This window comes from Amborella trichopoda, chromosome 1, assembly GCF_054954075.1.
Source record: "Amborella trichopoda isolate Santa Cruz 75 chromosome 1, AtrichopodaSantaCruz75HAP2 v2.0, whole genome shotgun sequence".
NCBI lineage: Eukaryota > Viridiplantae > Streptophyta > Magnoliopsida > Amborellales > Amborellaceae > Amborella > Amborella trichopoda.
In genome coordinates this window covers 51,436,800-51,453,427 of record NC_142336.1, presented here as the reverse complement: position 1 = coordinate 51,453,427, position 16,628 = coordinate 51,436,800, and positions in this window count along the sequence as shown.

Genomic DNA, 16,628 nt, shown 5'->3' with positions numbered 1-16,628 from the left:
GTGTCAATGGGTTCTGTTAAATATGAAGCATATTTAATGTCAATTGAACTCCCATTTTTAAGTGCAAAATATGGGGAGCTTTTGATGAAGGGTGTGGTTTGTATAACGTTGAGGCACTGAACAATTAAAGTAAGGCGCACCTTTGAATAGTGGAAAAGGTATTGTTTTGGTATTGAAATCTTTGTGATGGCCTAAAAATTTGTTTTCATCTCTAACTATAAAAATTAAAGTTTCAAAAATAGTGTAGATCAAGCGTATTTATGAACACTTGAAAATCTTGACAATTGACGGTCCTAAAAATGCATTTACAATGCATTATTTTCAAGACTTGAAATCCATTTTTTATCATCATGTTCATACATCTTGAAGTCAAGATGATCAATTTGAGGATTTTGGAACATCGAAAAAACCTCTTCTAGTGAATTTTTTAGGTGCGCCTTAATTTGATTATTTAGGGCTTCACCACTATATAAACTTTTTCCTCTAACGAAAGCCCGCTAAAAAATACATGATACATCGGTTTTTGGACTATAGATCAACTAAAGTTTCATTTTGGGATATTCAGTCGTGCTAGATCGCTTAAACTAGAGCCGCCATTCCATTGACAACCCATACCAAATGATCAAGCAATATATATTGAAAATTTTGATGTTGATGAATGAGCTTCATTATTCTTGTCAAATACAAAGATTCTTTAAGTCTATAAGGCCAGCTTCTATCAAAGTTTATTAACCTTGGCATGTCCTATGCCGAATAGTATACGTTAAAGTTTCCTTTAAATTGTAATTATTAGTCCGATCGGCCAGTTCAACTAGTTGGATTGGTTAGCCTTATCCAAAGTAAAAATTAGGTTTAGTGGAAAATTCGTTAAAATTAATATTTCATAGGTTTTGGTAGTACACCGGTGCGTTTTGGCGTGTTAGATTGGTCAAACAAAGTTAGGTAATTTTTTTTTATATATTTTATACTTTTTTAGCTACTATTTGTAGAAGTGGTATTAGGATTGGACTGACCATCAAACTGGCGAAGGGTTCAATTCAATAGAAACCAGTTTGGCTGGCGGTGGAATTAGTTTGATTGGAATTTAAAAATATTAAAAAATAATATAAATAATAGTTTAAAAATATGTATTATATTATAACAGAGTTGCTCGTTTTGTTTGGCCTATTGAAACAATTGAAATCAGCCAATCAAATATTGGTTTTGACTAGTTTTTTATCATATCCAATTTTTACCCTAAACCAGATTGGTCAGGACACTAGTCAGCAGTCCAACCGGTCGAACTACTGGTTTGGTGCAATCTTGATAGCTATGACATTATGTACCTTTTAATTTTTTTAAAAAAAATCAGGTCCAACCAATTCAACAGCTATTGAAAAATTTTTGATTGAACAAAACCCATCACCAATTTAGTGGCTTGTCCGGTCCTAATAACCATGCTTCAAACCATGGAACTTGCCAAAAAAAAAAAAGCCCATAATAAATCCAGCACAAATTAGTCAATCTTCTTTCATAATGGAAAGAGAGTTCTTTAAAGGGAAAAACAAGTTCAGGGCAAATTTCGTATAGAAACTTGGTTCTTCATATTATTTTATGGTAGATCCTCCTTCCGTTTTTCTTTCAAACGATATAAGAAAATCCTTAAAAATTTCACCATACCCCCTCATCTCTTATCTTATTTTTTTATTAACTTTTGATCATAAAAATTAGCCCTAGAAAATATTTTTATACCATTTCAACTCAAAAACTTTTTTAATGGGTGGAAAAGGAAACATAGTATTAAAAAAGTTCTTGGATTGAAATGGTATAAAAAGATTTGTTGAGGTTAATTTTTATGGTCAAAAGTCAATAAAAGAGGAAAATAATAGATGAGGGGGTACAGTAAAATATTTAGGGGTTTCCTTATGCCGTTGAAAGAAAAACATAATGAATGCCTACAATAAAATAATATGAGGAATTAGGGTTTTATATGAAATTTTCCCTTTTAAAAGCCGAGGCTCAAAACAATCAATTTAGGGTGCACCTCAAAAAATTAATAAACAAGGTTATTTTGAAGCCTAAAAATCCTTAAATTAATCATATCGACCTCAAGGTGTATATGGACATGAGAAAAAATTGATTTCAAGTCTTAGAAATTGTGCATCTTGTAATGCATTTTCGGACGGTCAATTTTCGAGATTTTCAAGTGTTCATAGATCTGCTTGATCTATACTACTTTTCAAATTTTAAATTTTATGATTGGAGGTGAAAATAAATTTTCAAGCCCTCACAAAGATTTTCGGTATTGAAAGACATCTTTCGAAACTATTTGAAGGTGCGCTATGCTTTTAAAATCAATTTAAAGAAAATTAGGCTCAATTAAGTGCATTGTGCTCTAAACCCAAATTTTTAACTATTTATCATTGAGAAATATTTTTCACACGTGCCCCAACCAACACATGTATTACTTCAGATTTTTTTCACAAAGGTAAAGCTGTGTGTTGATGGGGGCATATTACTTTGTCTATTTGCCATAGGGTTTCAGAAAATATCGATTTGGATCAGAATGGTTGGATCCAGATTAAGAATTAGGGGACTATTCTGATTCCCCCCATATATACGAATCCGACCACCATTTTTTTAATATGTTTGACCGATTCTCTCAACCACATCACCAGTTCACCAGCCGGGACCGGTTTTTGGGATTGGCGAGATCCAAGTGATCGATCCGTGTTTTTCAACATTGATTTGCTATGTTTATGAATTGCAATGTTCGTAATGCTCTAAAACCAAATTTTGTGATCACATCCGTTTGAGCATCACTGTTGATGGATTAATATGCGCACCTGCATGAATTGCATCATTGTTCATGAATTAGTATGCGCACCACTGTTCATAAATTGCTGTTTGATAATGCCCTCTATGATGTTCCCTAACTTGCATGGCCATTGCTAAAGGTAAATAAACGTGAATGGCCAGGTCCCGGCAAGCCAAAGAGTGCTTAAAAAAAAAAAAAAAAAAAAAAAAAAAAAAAAAAAAAAAAAAAAAAAAAAAAAAAGGAAAAGGAAAAATATATTTACTGTAAAATTAAAGAAAATACATATGAACGAGGTAAAAAAAGTAGTGAAAAATAGATTATGAAATAATTCAATTTGTGACAGAGATATTTTAGAAATAATCCAAAAAAATTGTAAAAAAAATAATAGTTAAAGCCAAAACACTTTCCAATCTTTGTCAAAATGATAAAAAGCATATAAAAACATTCGAGAAATAAATTTTTTTATTTTTTTAGGTTTTATTTATAATTTTTTTAAGATCCCAAAATCAGACCACCACCTTGAGATACTGCAACCCGCCAAGTTGGCTCGCCCGAGTTTTTGTATACTGGTCCATCTCTACGAGAAAGGTAGAATGCCATCTTAAGGCACAGCCTTATCTTTACCTTGGATGAATGAGCATCTGATACTTCTGTAAATTACAACTTCTAATATAGGGTGGTATTGCTAACTTAAGCCATGATCATGAACCATAAATGACTTAGACCCAAAGCTAATCAACCAAGCAAATAACCCCTTTCCATAAACAGAATTAGATGTTTTAAACAAAAACGTTTTAACTCAAAAATACATAACAATAATGACAAGAAACATTTTAATTTTAATTAAATGAACAGGGATAAAGAGAACCAAAAGTATATAATGAGACCATTTATCTTTGTTACAAAGTCACCACAATTAATCTTGACCATTGAATGTGAAATTGGGTGACTGCATTTATTTCATTGACCAGGCTCAAAGTTCAAAAGAATTCTTCTTGAACTTTGTGATACATCCAAGCTATTAGATTTCACATTGGTTGTAAGTAATTGTGACCTCTTATATCAAAGATAAATGGTCTCATTGTATACAACTTATAGAAGAGAATAGATATCTATTGGAAAAAGTTTATATAAGGATGCAACCTTCTAATGTAGAATTACGGATGCATCTCAAAAATCTATCGGAAAAGGTAGTTTTAATGTTGAAAAACCCTTTAATTGATCATCTTGACATCGAGATGTATGAAAAATAAAAAGGTTTTAAATTTCAAAAATAGTGCATTTTATAACTTATTATCTACACCGTCCATTTTCAAGATTTTCATATATTTATAGATCTACTTGATTTTGAAAAAGTTTATATAAGGATGCTACCTTACAATGTAGAACTACAGATGTCCCTCAAAAATACATCTGAAAAGGTAGTTTTAATATTGAAAATCCCTATGATTGATCATCTCGACATCGAGATGCATGGCTATAAAAAATAAAAAGATTTTAAGTCTCAAAAATAGTGCATTTTACAACATATTATCTACACCATCTATTTTCAAGATTTTCATATGTTTATAGATTTACTTGATTTTAACCATATTTAAAATTAAAAATTTTATAATTAGATATAAAAATAGATTTTGAGATAATCCTAACAACATTTTACATCAAAATTATATACCATGATAAAATTTAAAATGCATCGTACCTCTACACCTACGGAGGCGTCTATATGGAAACTACGCCCTTTTTTAAATTTAAAATTTTATAATTACATATAAAATAGATTTTGAGATAATCCTAAGAACATTTTACATCAAAATTATATACCATTATAAAATTTGAAGGTGCACCTTACCTCTAAAACTACATATGCATCCGTATGCCAACTGCACCCATATCTATTAAGTGCCAAAACTAGACCATGCCAGAAATGTTTGTGCTAAACCCCTTAGTTGTAAAGAGAGAAACATAGCCAGCTATAAGAACCAATTCTAAAAATTAAAACCAAATTAAGGCATCAAAACAATTCAACTAATAAATCATTATTATACTGACCGAAATACCAATAGATCTCCTTTGCACTAAACCTGGATTTGAAGTATGAGACTAGGCCGCCGTAAACAATAATTAAAGGTGTGGAATCAATAAAAATAAATATGAGTTCCAAAATAATCAAAGATTCGAGCCTCACTGTAATTTTCAAAACGAGATTGAATACTATGAGACGACTTATCTTTAGTACAACAAGGTCTCAATTAATTCTAATCATTAGATGTCCAATTAGATGGTTTGAGGTGTGTCATGAACTTCAAAAAAAATTTTATTGGAGCATTGGGTTTAGTCACAAAGTACATTTATAAATTTGATGGACAATAATGGTTACTAAAAGTAAATGGTCTCCTTATATGTTTTTCGTGAACTTATGTTGCGATTGAATATCTTCTATTGTATTCTCATTTATAGTTCTCTCTGCCTCTCTATAATGATGTTCTTTGTAATCTCTCCCTCCCTATATAATTGATCGTCTACTTTGTTTTTCATTTTTGCAAATACAATTTTCAAGGATAAGATGTAAATTATTTAAAAAATTTCTCATTTGAAATTATTCCAACTTAACACCACATGTTTTTAAATAGGTATTTTGAAACTAAATAAAAAAGATATAGGTAAAGTGTTAAATTGTTCATATCTTATATGTAATATGATAAATTTCCCTTTATAAATTTTCAACTGAATAAAAGGAAGTAAAACAAGGAAAAACCCTCTAATAGATTAAAGTGAAGCTAAAAAAATATATTGGAAGACATCGAGATGTATGAAAATTAAAAAAAAAATAGCGCATCTTACAACATATTTTTGTACTGTCTATTTTCAAGATTTTCATGTGTTTATAGGTCTATTTGATTTGAACCATTTATGGAGTTTGAAATTTTATAATCAGAGATGAATATATATTGTCAGGCCCTCATAAGAATATTTGTCACCAAAATTACATTTTATGATAAGATTTGGAGGTGCGCTTACTTTGGTTGTTTAAAGTTGCAGCCTTGGGCAAACCACTCTTAAAAGAATTTGAATTTGAAAATACAAAAGTTTTTTAAATTGAATTTTTGAAACGATAAAAACAGAAGGAAGACTGGTGGACCAGGGTTTTCCACGGGTCCGAATGAGTCTCGGGTCGGGGACGCGGGTTCGGCAAGAAGGACCTTTCCTCAAAACAACCACACGCGATGCATGAGGATAGGTACCAACGATTAGGGAATTTTAACACATTAAGTGAAGTGTAAGATGTTTACCTTACTGCTTGAATTTGTAGGACGCGTCCAAATAAAAGTTACCATCTTAGATCTTTGGAAGAAGTCTCCCAAGCTTCGGCAGCTTGGTCTGAGCTCAACTCCCTTTTCTTTTTCCTTGCTCTACTTGCTTTAAATTCCTGTATGATTAGTTTTCAAGCACCTTCTTAATTAGGCTTGATAGGATAAAATCAATTTAAAGAGAATGAATTAAAGGAAAATGCAAAATTAGTCTTAGAACTGCAAAAGATAAAGCTGACGGAAAACAGACAGCCTTCTGGTATCACCTCTCCCAAGAGGTATTACCAGTTAACTGAGAAAGGTACTTGACTTGTGATCAAAGTACCCCGAATGATTCAGGAAAACGGAGTCTGTGGGCTCATCACGAATCATTTTCGAAGAGCCCCCTTATGCGATATACATAACATTGATAATGAATTATGAAATGCAATAAGGGGCATAGACAAAGATGGTGATGACTATGTAGTGGATGGGATTTTAGGCTTGCATAAAGTGACAATGAATCGAATATATTGATGAAAACTAATATGACGTGCCAATGGAAAAATACAATAAGTTTATGTATGATAAAGGGAAGATATCCATTTTTTTTTGCGAATGATGATGATAAATGGTGTCTATATGTATGTATGATAAAGAAACAAAGAATATTCAAAAAAGAGTAGAATTAATACGAAATAAAAGAATGCGAAGAAGTGAAGATACATTTGAATAAAAAGAATGGATGTAAGAATGAGAGAATATCAAGATATACAAGGATTGAGAGAATGTGACTAAGAGAGATATCAAGATATGAGGATAAGGTAAAGAGATAGAGATGAAAGAGGGAGAGAGTGAGATGGGTTGGAGAGAAGAAATAGATATAAGAGAGAATTTCGAGAGAGGGAAAATAGGGAAGATAGAAAGAGAGAAAGAGGTAGAGACGAGAGAGAGGTAAAGAGAGATATGGGTTTGATGTTGGGCTTATGTGGCCTTTAAAGGCTTTATGAGTGTGTAATGAAAAGCATTTACTATAGTGGAACATAAACTCAGTGGGAGTGTGGTCCCTCGAAGACCATACTAAGCAAATGATCATTGCGAATAACGGACTGTGCTTGACGATCTAGGCCAGTCAGTTGGAAAACCCAAGGTACCTGGGCATAAAAAATAAATCGAGAAGGGTTTTTGGATTAGCCTTTGATGAGGTCGGAGCTTATGCCTAGATGAGTGAGTGGAGGGACTGTGTGACTCTTGTATGTAATGGTAATAAGCCTACAGAGACGAGGACGAAAACCTCATCCTTGTTCCATCACACGGCATGCATATAGATATATCATTCGGAAAAGCTATATATCCACCTTTGGGTGAAGCATATACATGTGCGAGGTGCGAGGGATACTCCTATGCGTCATAGAGTTATGGTCGCATCAGGTCGTGGTGACCTTGACATGACTTTAGGGGACGACCTGTAATCCACATACTGGGATTGCGACTCCTTGGCTCATCGATCAGACTTTGGTGACCCGCTAATGAGCCCCTATTTAGATTGCGGGTCATGAGAAACATTGGGTCGGTTCGATACAGCAAGTGTGGTATGTAGTCCACAGTTCAAGGTAGAGTACCCCGTGATCATTGATTGAATTCTTGAACCATATAGATTCACTTCCCATCATATTAATTTAATTGTGTTGATTTTATTATTAAATTATTTTAGATTTATTATTTGAATTTTTGTAAGTCATTTGATTTTTTATTTTTTATTTTTTGACCTATAAAAATGAAGTTATTGATTTACAAAGTTATAATATTTTAAAATTCATTTTGTTTAAATTTTAAAATATTTATTAAAAAAAATACATGGGGGCCCATAGTGCAGTGGGCCCATGTGGGTATTAGGTGGGGCCCCACATGCCATACATGGGTGGCACGCCCCACCCTTGGATACCTTATCTTGTTGCTTTGTCTTCAAGTTTGTTAACTATGGTAACTACATCTTGTAGCATGTGGTCAAATATTGATTAGGAAATATTGACTATATCTTATCTTGATTATTGAAGGAATATCTTAACTTGATATTATTGAAATATTATTATGGAAAATATAAGATGGAATATGCAATTTATGGTATGCTCTATATCTTTAATGGATTTAATTTATTTAAATAAATTGATGGGAAAATGGTTTAAAGAAAGGGGGATAATGGTTCATGCACCTTCCATAATGTTGATGGCATATCTATGGAATGGATGATTCAGATCTCTTACCCCACAAGTCACCTTGATCAACGGTCCATATCCAATCTCAAGAAAGAGGCAAACTATGGGAATTCTCAAGAAACCCTAGACCTAAATTTCACTATAAATAGGGGTACTCTCCCCCCATCTCAACACACCTCTCTCTCATAAACTCTCTCTCTCTCTCTTCCCTAGGGGCCACGCCCCTCTTTTTACTCTCTTATTCTCTCTCTCTTTCTCTCTCTCTCTCTCATGATCTAATCTAAGGGTTGAAAAAAAATTAGGATTTGAGCCTAATTATTTTGGAGTTAGGGTTTTGTAGAGATTTAAAGGTGGTTACCTAGTTTGGCTGAAATTAGCTTTTTCGGTTCGATATTGAAGCTGGACCATTGATCCGACACCATTGAATGTGGTGACTCAGTATGAGTTGTAAAGAGCCCGGTTGAGGTAATATCTGGCATATTTTCTTTTAATTGTTTTTTCTTTTATTTTATATATTCTCAAGCACAGTATTAAGTTGTATGAATGGCATCAAGTAGTTGAGATTTATTTTATTGATGTGTTATTTATTTTTTAAATTTCTATTGTTTGCAATAAGACCGCCTGTGAGTGATCTTGTTGTCAAAATTATAAGGGGTGACTATTATTTAAAAAAATTGTATTTTCCCGGTATAAGATTACATAGGTCTTTCTTTCATTTGAGAGAGAAGGAGAATGAGATGAGGATGGGGGAGAGAGAAAGAATGAGAGAAATTAGAGGGAGAGAGAGAGAGGTGTGGGGAGAGAGTGAATTGTGAAAGAGAGATGTCGGAAAAAGGGAAAGAGAAACGAGAGGGAGAGAAAAAGAGAAAATTAAAGGAAAGAGAGAGAAAGGGATATTGGGGGAGAGAAAGAAAGAAAGTAGCGAGCGAGAAAAAGAGGGAGAGAAAGAAAAGATGAGAGAGAGAATTAGGGTGGGAGAGAGAGAGTTCAAAGTGAGAGAGGGATTAAGTTAAGGAGAGAAGAGGGCAGCAACCCATGAAGAATTTCGAGAAAGTCGAGAGGGAGAGAGGGAAAGAGTAGGGAAAGTAGGCTGGGCCGGTAGCCATGTGAGGATGAGAGAGAGAGAGTAAGAAAGAGTAAATGATAACGGGATAATGGGCTAGGCCCGCTGCGGGCACGTGAGGGTGAGAGAGAGAGAGTAAAGAGTGAGGGGAGAAGGAGTTGGGATTAGAGAGGGAGTTGGCCTGCAGTTAAGAGAAAAGAAATAGAGGGGAGAGAGAAAAAGAGAGTGATAGAGAGATGGACAGAGTTGCGTGAAAGAGTGAGGGTGAAAGATAAAGAGAGAGAAATAATCGAGAGAGTTTTATGGAAGGAGAGAGAGTTGGAGAGATTTATGAGGGAGAGGGAGACAGAGATACGAGAAGGGCGAGTTTTCGTGTGAGAGAGATAAAGAGAGAAATAGAGATGGAGTAAAGAGAGTGAATTAAAGAGATAGATGGGTTGTGTGAGGAGAGAGATATAGAATTGACTGAGAGAGAGAGAAAGAGAGAGAAGTAGAGGGGAAGAATAAGAAGAAGAAGGTAAGAGTGGATAAAAAAGAAGAGGAGAAGTGGTTGGGCCCGCAACCTAGTATGCAGGCCCTTGAGGGTGAGATAGAGGGTAAGAAAGAGAGGAGAAGAGGGGGGAGAAGTGGCTGGGCCCGTAGCCTAGACCGCCGGCCCATGAGGGTGAGAGTAAGAGAGAGAGAGGAAGAGGGGGAAGTGGCTGGGCCCGCAGCCTAGACCGTCGGCCCATGAGCGTGAGAGTAAGAGAGAGAGAGGAAGAGGGGAAGAAGTGGCTAAGCCTGCAGCTTAGACCACGGGCCCATGAGGGTGAAAGAGTAGTAAGAGAGAAAAGAAAAAGGGGAGAAGTGGCTGGGCCATAGCCTAGACTGCAGGCCTGTGAAGGTGAGAGAGAGAGTAAGAGAGAAGAAGAGGGGGAGAAGTGATTGAGCCTGCAGCAGGCCTGTGAAGGTGAGAGAGAGAGTAAGAGAGAAGAAGAGGGGGACAAGTGATTGAGCCTGCAGCCTAGACCGCGAGCCCATGAGGGTGAGAGAGTGGGTAAGAGAGAGAGAAGATGGCGGTGAAGTGGCTGGGCTGGCAGCCTAGACCGCGGGCCCATGAGGGTGAGAGAGTAAGTAAGCGAGAGAAGAAGGGGAGAAGTGGCTGGGCCTACAGTCTAGACTGTGAGCCCATGAGGGTGTGAAAATGGGTAAGAGACAGAAGAAGAATAGGAAAAGTGGTTGGGCCGGTAGCCTAGACTGCAGGCCCATGAAGGTGAGAGAGAGAGAGAGAAAAAGAGGGGGAGAAATGGCAGGGGCTGCAGCCTAAACCACGGGTCCATGAGGGTGAGAGAGAGAGAGAGAGAGAAAACGAGGGGGAGAAGTGGTTGAGCCCACAGCTTAGACTGCAGGCCCATGAGGGTAACAAAGAGAGTAAGAGAGAGAAGAAGGGGAGAAGTGACTGGGCCGGCAGCCTCGACTGTGGGTCTATGAGGGTGAGAGAGACAGTAAGAAAGAAAAGAAGATGAAGAAAGTAAGAAAGGGAAAGTGAACCGTACACCTAGGTGGGCTCGAGTCCTTGGATTGGCTCGATGTGGACCATTTAGTGGGCTAAATGAGATGATGAGCTTGGAACTCAAGGGGACATTTCTCTCCTTTAAATAATAAAGCCACAAATTGAAGTCTCATTCAAAACATGAGTGGATGCTCAAAAGTGGACTAAATTTACTAAAAAAAACCATTTTTCTTGAATTAAAATTTAATTTCATATTAGTAAAAATGACCAAAATGCCCCATCCCAGAATGCAAGAAATGGCCAATTGGTCCCTTTGAAGAAAGCATAAGCCATGGACACCATCCGGGGGCAATTTGGGGGCTTTTCGATGGCCATTCGAACGATCGGTGGAGGTAGAAATGACACTCGAATTATTGCGGTCGTTTTGATATCCATTTCGACACCCAAATCATACTTTATGACAGCAATAGAAATTCTGACCACTTTCAAGAACATGGAAACTTTTGATTCTTCATGTAGACCAATCCACCGTGTTTCCGGCAAATTTCTTCGTGTAGACCCATCATCGCTTCAATTTTACCTCATATTATTCATCTTCATCCTACAAATTTTGGGGTTATTCTGCCATTTTTCAAAAAAAACGATTTTATTTGATCAGTGCTTCCGTAGTCTACAGACAGTTTTTATACTGGCGGAACCAGGTCGTGACTGGCTCTTTCCTTATTTGTGCTGGGGGCTAAGTCAATCAAAAACACCCTATAATAGTGACCCCACCCACATATATAATATATGTGACCCTTGGTCTCAATCATCAGATCTGAGTAGATGATTGAGATGACTGTCACAAGCTAACTCTTAACTGTTAGATCTTAATCAGACAGCTCATAATTTTTATTTATTTTTTATTTTATAAATAATTTTGAAGTAGAATTTGGGACATGCATAAATCTAATATATATATATATACCAAAATATCCCCTTAAATTTTAGGGGCATTTTGGTTATTTATTTTCACAAAACATATTTTTTTTATTTTTTCTCATAGAACATATGTTTTTATTTTTTTCTGGTTCACAATAATTTTATGATGGTACACCCAAAATTCCATCCAAAAAATTTTATAAAAAAACTAAAAAATAAAATAATATTTGGCGTGACATTGTGGTAGGAACAACCAACATATATATATATATATATATATATATATATTGTTGTTGTTGGAGTCATATAAAAACATTTTCCCAAAAAGATAAGCGTTTTGCCCTGTTAATTATTCTGCAAGGGGTTAAAACTCCAAAAATTGATACTTTCCAGAAAAAATAGAAAAAATTAATTAAAAAAAAAAAACTGCCTTGACCCACTGTCGACCTTAAGGCCACCAATTCCATAAATGTGAATACATATGCGTGAGAGGACACTGACAAATTTAATTTCCCTGAAACATGACAAATGTGAAATAAATACATTTGGTGGTCCCAAATAATAAAGGAAAAGTTTTCCGTGAGGGGACCAAACGTCTTTTAAGGTGGACGCTACGAAAAGGGCACCCAAAATAGACGGTATAAACCAAGGCTGCAGTTGGCGTACCGATGCAGCCATTGCTGTAGAGGTGAGGTAAGGTGGACCTTTAATGGTATATAATTTTGTTCTAAAATGTTTTTAAGATTATTTCAAAATCTATTTTTTATATTTAATTATAAAATTTTAAATTTAAAAATTGGTTAAAATCAGGTAGATCTATAAATATATGAAAATCTTAAAAATGGACGGTGTAGATAATATGTTGTAAAATATATTATTTTTTAGACTTAAAATCTTTTTATTTTTCATGGTCATACATATCGATGTCGAGATGATAAATCAAAGGGTTTTTCAACATTAAAATTACCTTTTTCGATAGATTTTTGAGGTACATCCATAGTTCTACATTATAAGGTTGCATCCATAAATAAACTTTTCCCAAAACAATTTCACAAAAGAAAAAATATTTGTGGATTTAAAAAACAGAATATGTTTTGACAAGGCTGCAGCCTTATGAAAATAAGCAGAGTATCACCTCAAAACTCACTAAAAATAATAGTTCTAATATCCAAAAACCTTCAAATCGATCATCTCGGCTTTGACCATTACGGTTATAAAAAAATATTAAGATTTCAAGCTTTAAAAACGAGGTATATTGTAACACATTATTTAGGCTATCTATTTTGTTCTAAAAATAAGTGTTCATAAATACCTATGATCTGTATTTTTTTTTTTTAATCTCAAATTTCATAATTGATATTGCAAATTGATTTTAGAACAATATTGAAGATTTTCAATGACCAAAATGCTTTCTAAAAGTAAATTTTAAATTAGGCTTTACTTTATTTTTATAAAGCCTAGTCCTAGACCTTATAAATACTTCATCCGTTGAAAATCTTGTCGGCTGATGTATCTAACAATTTGGGTCCAAAATCGAAGATAAACTTTAGAGATGGGACTCACTTGCACATAAAAGTCGGCGGATTCGAACAATAAATTCAAATAAAGTGTGGCTTGAATGAAAGTAAAAGAAAGTCGCGCAGCATATAAAGCATCTCAATTTAATGCTTTAGAAATCGCGATGCTTCCAATTTTTTCTTTTTTCTTTTTTTCTTTTTTTATATGTATATACGTACAAGTTTCTACTCACTTTTTATTATGGGATTATATATTATAGTACTATTTACTTTTAATACGTAGAGTTTACAATTATTTTTAATCATTAGATATGAAATCCTACACAGCGTGTAACAACATTAAAAAAACATCATTTTTTAACTTTGTGTCCGGTCAATGGCTCATACCAATCCACTTAATATCTAATGATCGGTAATGATTGCTACCTCTTTATACCAAAATTAAATTATTTTATTGTATAGGTTTCTTTTTATTGTCCCTTCTCGGCCCATTTTGGATGCAATTTCTATCATTAGTAATTTACGTTTAATATAGAAATTCTCATTATTATCGTTATAATTATTTGTTTATTTGTCATTGGTTAGCATTCGAAATAAAATTATCTTTGATAGAATTTTTGTTTGATTTTTAATTGGCAAAGAGAAAAATATCATTTAAGGGGTTACAACTACTTATAAAATCATTAAAAATGTTCAAAAGAGCCTAATAAACATTGAGGTGTTGTGCTTTAATTTTCATTTCACTCAAGAACTTTTTTAAATAATGTCTTCAAAATACATAAGTTGCCCATGTTCATAGTTGGGAACCTGATCAAGCAACGGCATTTCCATAATTTGAGCCATCTAAGATGTCTCAACTAAATTATGGGAGTAACCCTATTTATAGAGAGATGGATAAAGTTACTAAAATACCCCCATTGTTTACCTGTGAAGAGGGGAAAATTGAGACATCTCTGAAGATTTTTTTTGAGGTACATAAGTGAACTGAAAATTTAAAAAATAAGCCTTCCAATTCTAATTCTAATTGAGATCTTTTAACCTCTTAATAATTTGTTAAGACCTCCCATTCTAATTGAGATCTTTTAACCTCTTAATAATTTGTTAAGAGGTTTAACTCTCTAAATAATATTTTGTTGTATCATTTGAGGTATTTTTATTTTATTCAATATAAATTTATCCTTATTTTTTTTGGACTTTTGATTATGGTGAACCTCAAGGAAGCGCTCTCCCCAAGATACCGTAATTCTCCCGCTATGGATGGCGCTACCTCTAATTTTACAGCTTCAAGTAGGAGATGAACACAATTTCTTCTTGCTCATCTCAATTCTCAAATCCCCTTTATGCCATGGAAAAGTTGCTTGGTTAATCGGCCAACTCATACTATTCTTGTGCGTTCGCTCTAAAAAACATTTGAAACATGTATGTTCGATTCAAAATTTCAGAGCTCAATAACATCAGCCATGAAAATGATCTAAAATTTGAAAAAAAAAAAAAAAACAAAAAACAAAACAAATTCAAAAATATAAATATTATGTTTTGAATTCCTTTCTTCACCATACATTTTAACTTAGTGAAAAGTTTATATAGAGCCGACGCTCTAAACAATCAAATTTGAGCCTACCTCAAAAATTTCACTAGAAGAGGTTGTTTTGATGCTCAGATTGCTTCAAATTGATTATCTTGACATCAAGATGCATAGGCATGAGAAAAAAATGGATTTCAAGTTTTGAAAATAGTGTATTTTGTAATGTATTTTTGGATTATCAATTTTCAAGATTTTCAAATTTTCAAGTTTTCATAGATCTGTCGATCTACATTAGTTTTGAAGCTTTAAACTTTATAAATAAAGATGAAAATGTATTTTAAGGCTATCTTAAATATTTTCAGTATTGAAACCACATTTCTCAATACTTTGTGAAGGTAGGCTCTAATTTGATTGTTTAGAACCTAAGCTCTTTACAAACAGCACCCACTTTAACTTTTAGTGGATATATCATTTTTTTACGTCTATCTTAGAGATGGATGTTAGATAGACAAGTGACCTCAAGGTAATAGGTCAGGCTGACTCACCAACACCGCGTCTCTATCTTATGGACACGGTTTCTATAAGTCCACGTAGAAATGAGTCACCTCTTAAAAATCTATTTTTGAGATGGATTTTTGGACTTAATTTTTAAAGACATATAATCACTAACATGGAGATCATGAATTTGAAAAACATAAATAAATTTTGACAATTAAACATAATTATTTCATTAAGAAGACATTTGGGTCATTAGCTTCAATCGTTTTTTAGATGGACCACCTATTTGCATCCATCTTTAAGATGGATGCTTCATACCTCGAGGACCACAAATATAGAAATGCGGTCCCCGCCGTATGGAACAATTTTCCTTATCTTATTGACCCAAGCACCATTTATGTTGTGAACTCTCGACTGTCCGATTATCAAAAGTCCCCAATACCCCTCTCTCAAACTTGTGGGCATTTGATTTTGGAAGCAAGCACTTCCTTATTCGATAATGGGAAGGGATACGCAAAATATGGAACTTGAGGTAACCTCTTATTTTAAGAATAAGATAACGTTGAAAAGTGGGTTGCACGAATTCCAGGACCAGCGGTATCCACTTCTTTCCGAAGATGCAATTTCTAAAATCGTCTTTGGAAATTTAAAGAGGCCAATCGGAGTTTGAAAGCTCATGGAGAGGAGTTCCAACTGTAAATACTCAATGCTCATCAAGTAGGGCTTTGAAAGCTCATGGAGAGGAGTTCCAACTGTAAATACTCAATGCTCATCAAGTAGGGCTTTGAAAGCTCATGGAGAGGAGTTCCAACTGTAAATACTCAATGCTCATCAAGTAGGGCTCCTGTTGCCTCATCTAGCAGAGCTCCAATGATTCCTCGTCGAAGCCCCGCCCCACCCCAGGTAGTCGTGTGCTCAAATGCCCTCCTATTAGAACACATGCCTACTTACTCCCTTCTCAGATCCTATCTTCCAGCCAAATGACAATGTTAAGAAATACAACTTTAAAAAGTCTTTTAGATGTGTATTTGGACAATGGAGATTTACATTAATATCTTTTATCATCATCATCATCATAAATTTTTTTCAAGTAATTGAGATTGGTTACACAAATCCTGGTATGTTATTCTGCTCTTATACTTTCAGTGAAACTATAAATCCCCATATCTTTTCGGACCACTTTCAACCACATCTTTTTTGGCCTACCCCATACCCTTGTCAATCCTTCCATTTGAACTAACTCGCATATAGTCAGCTCATATAAGTCTACTATCTCTCATCTTATCGCCTATTAGTGCCACACCTAAGC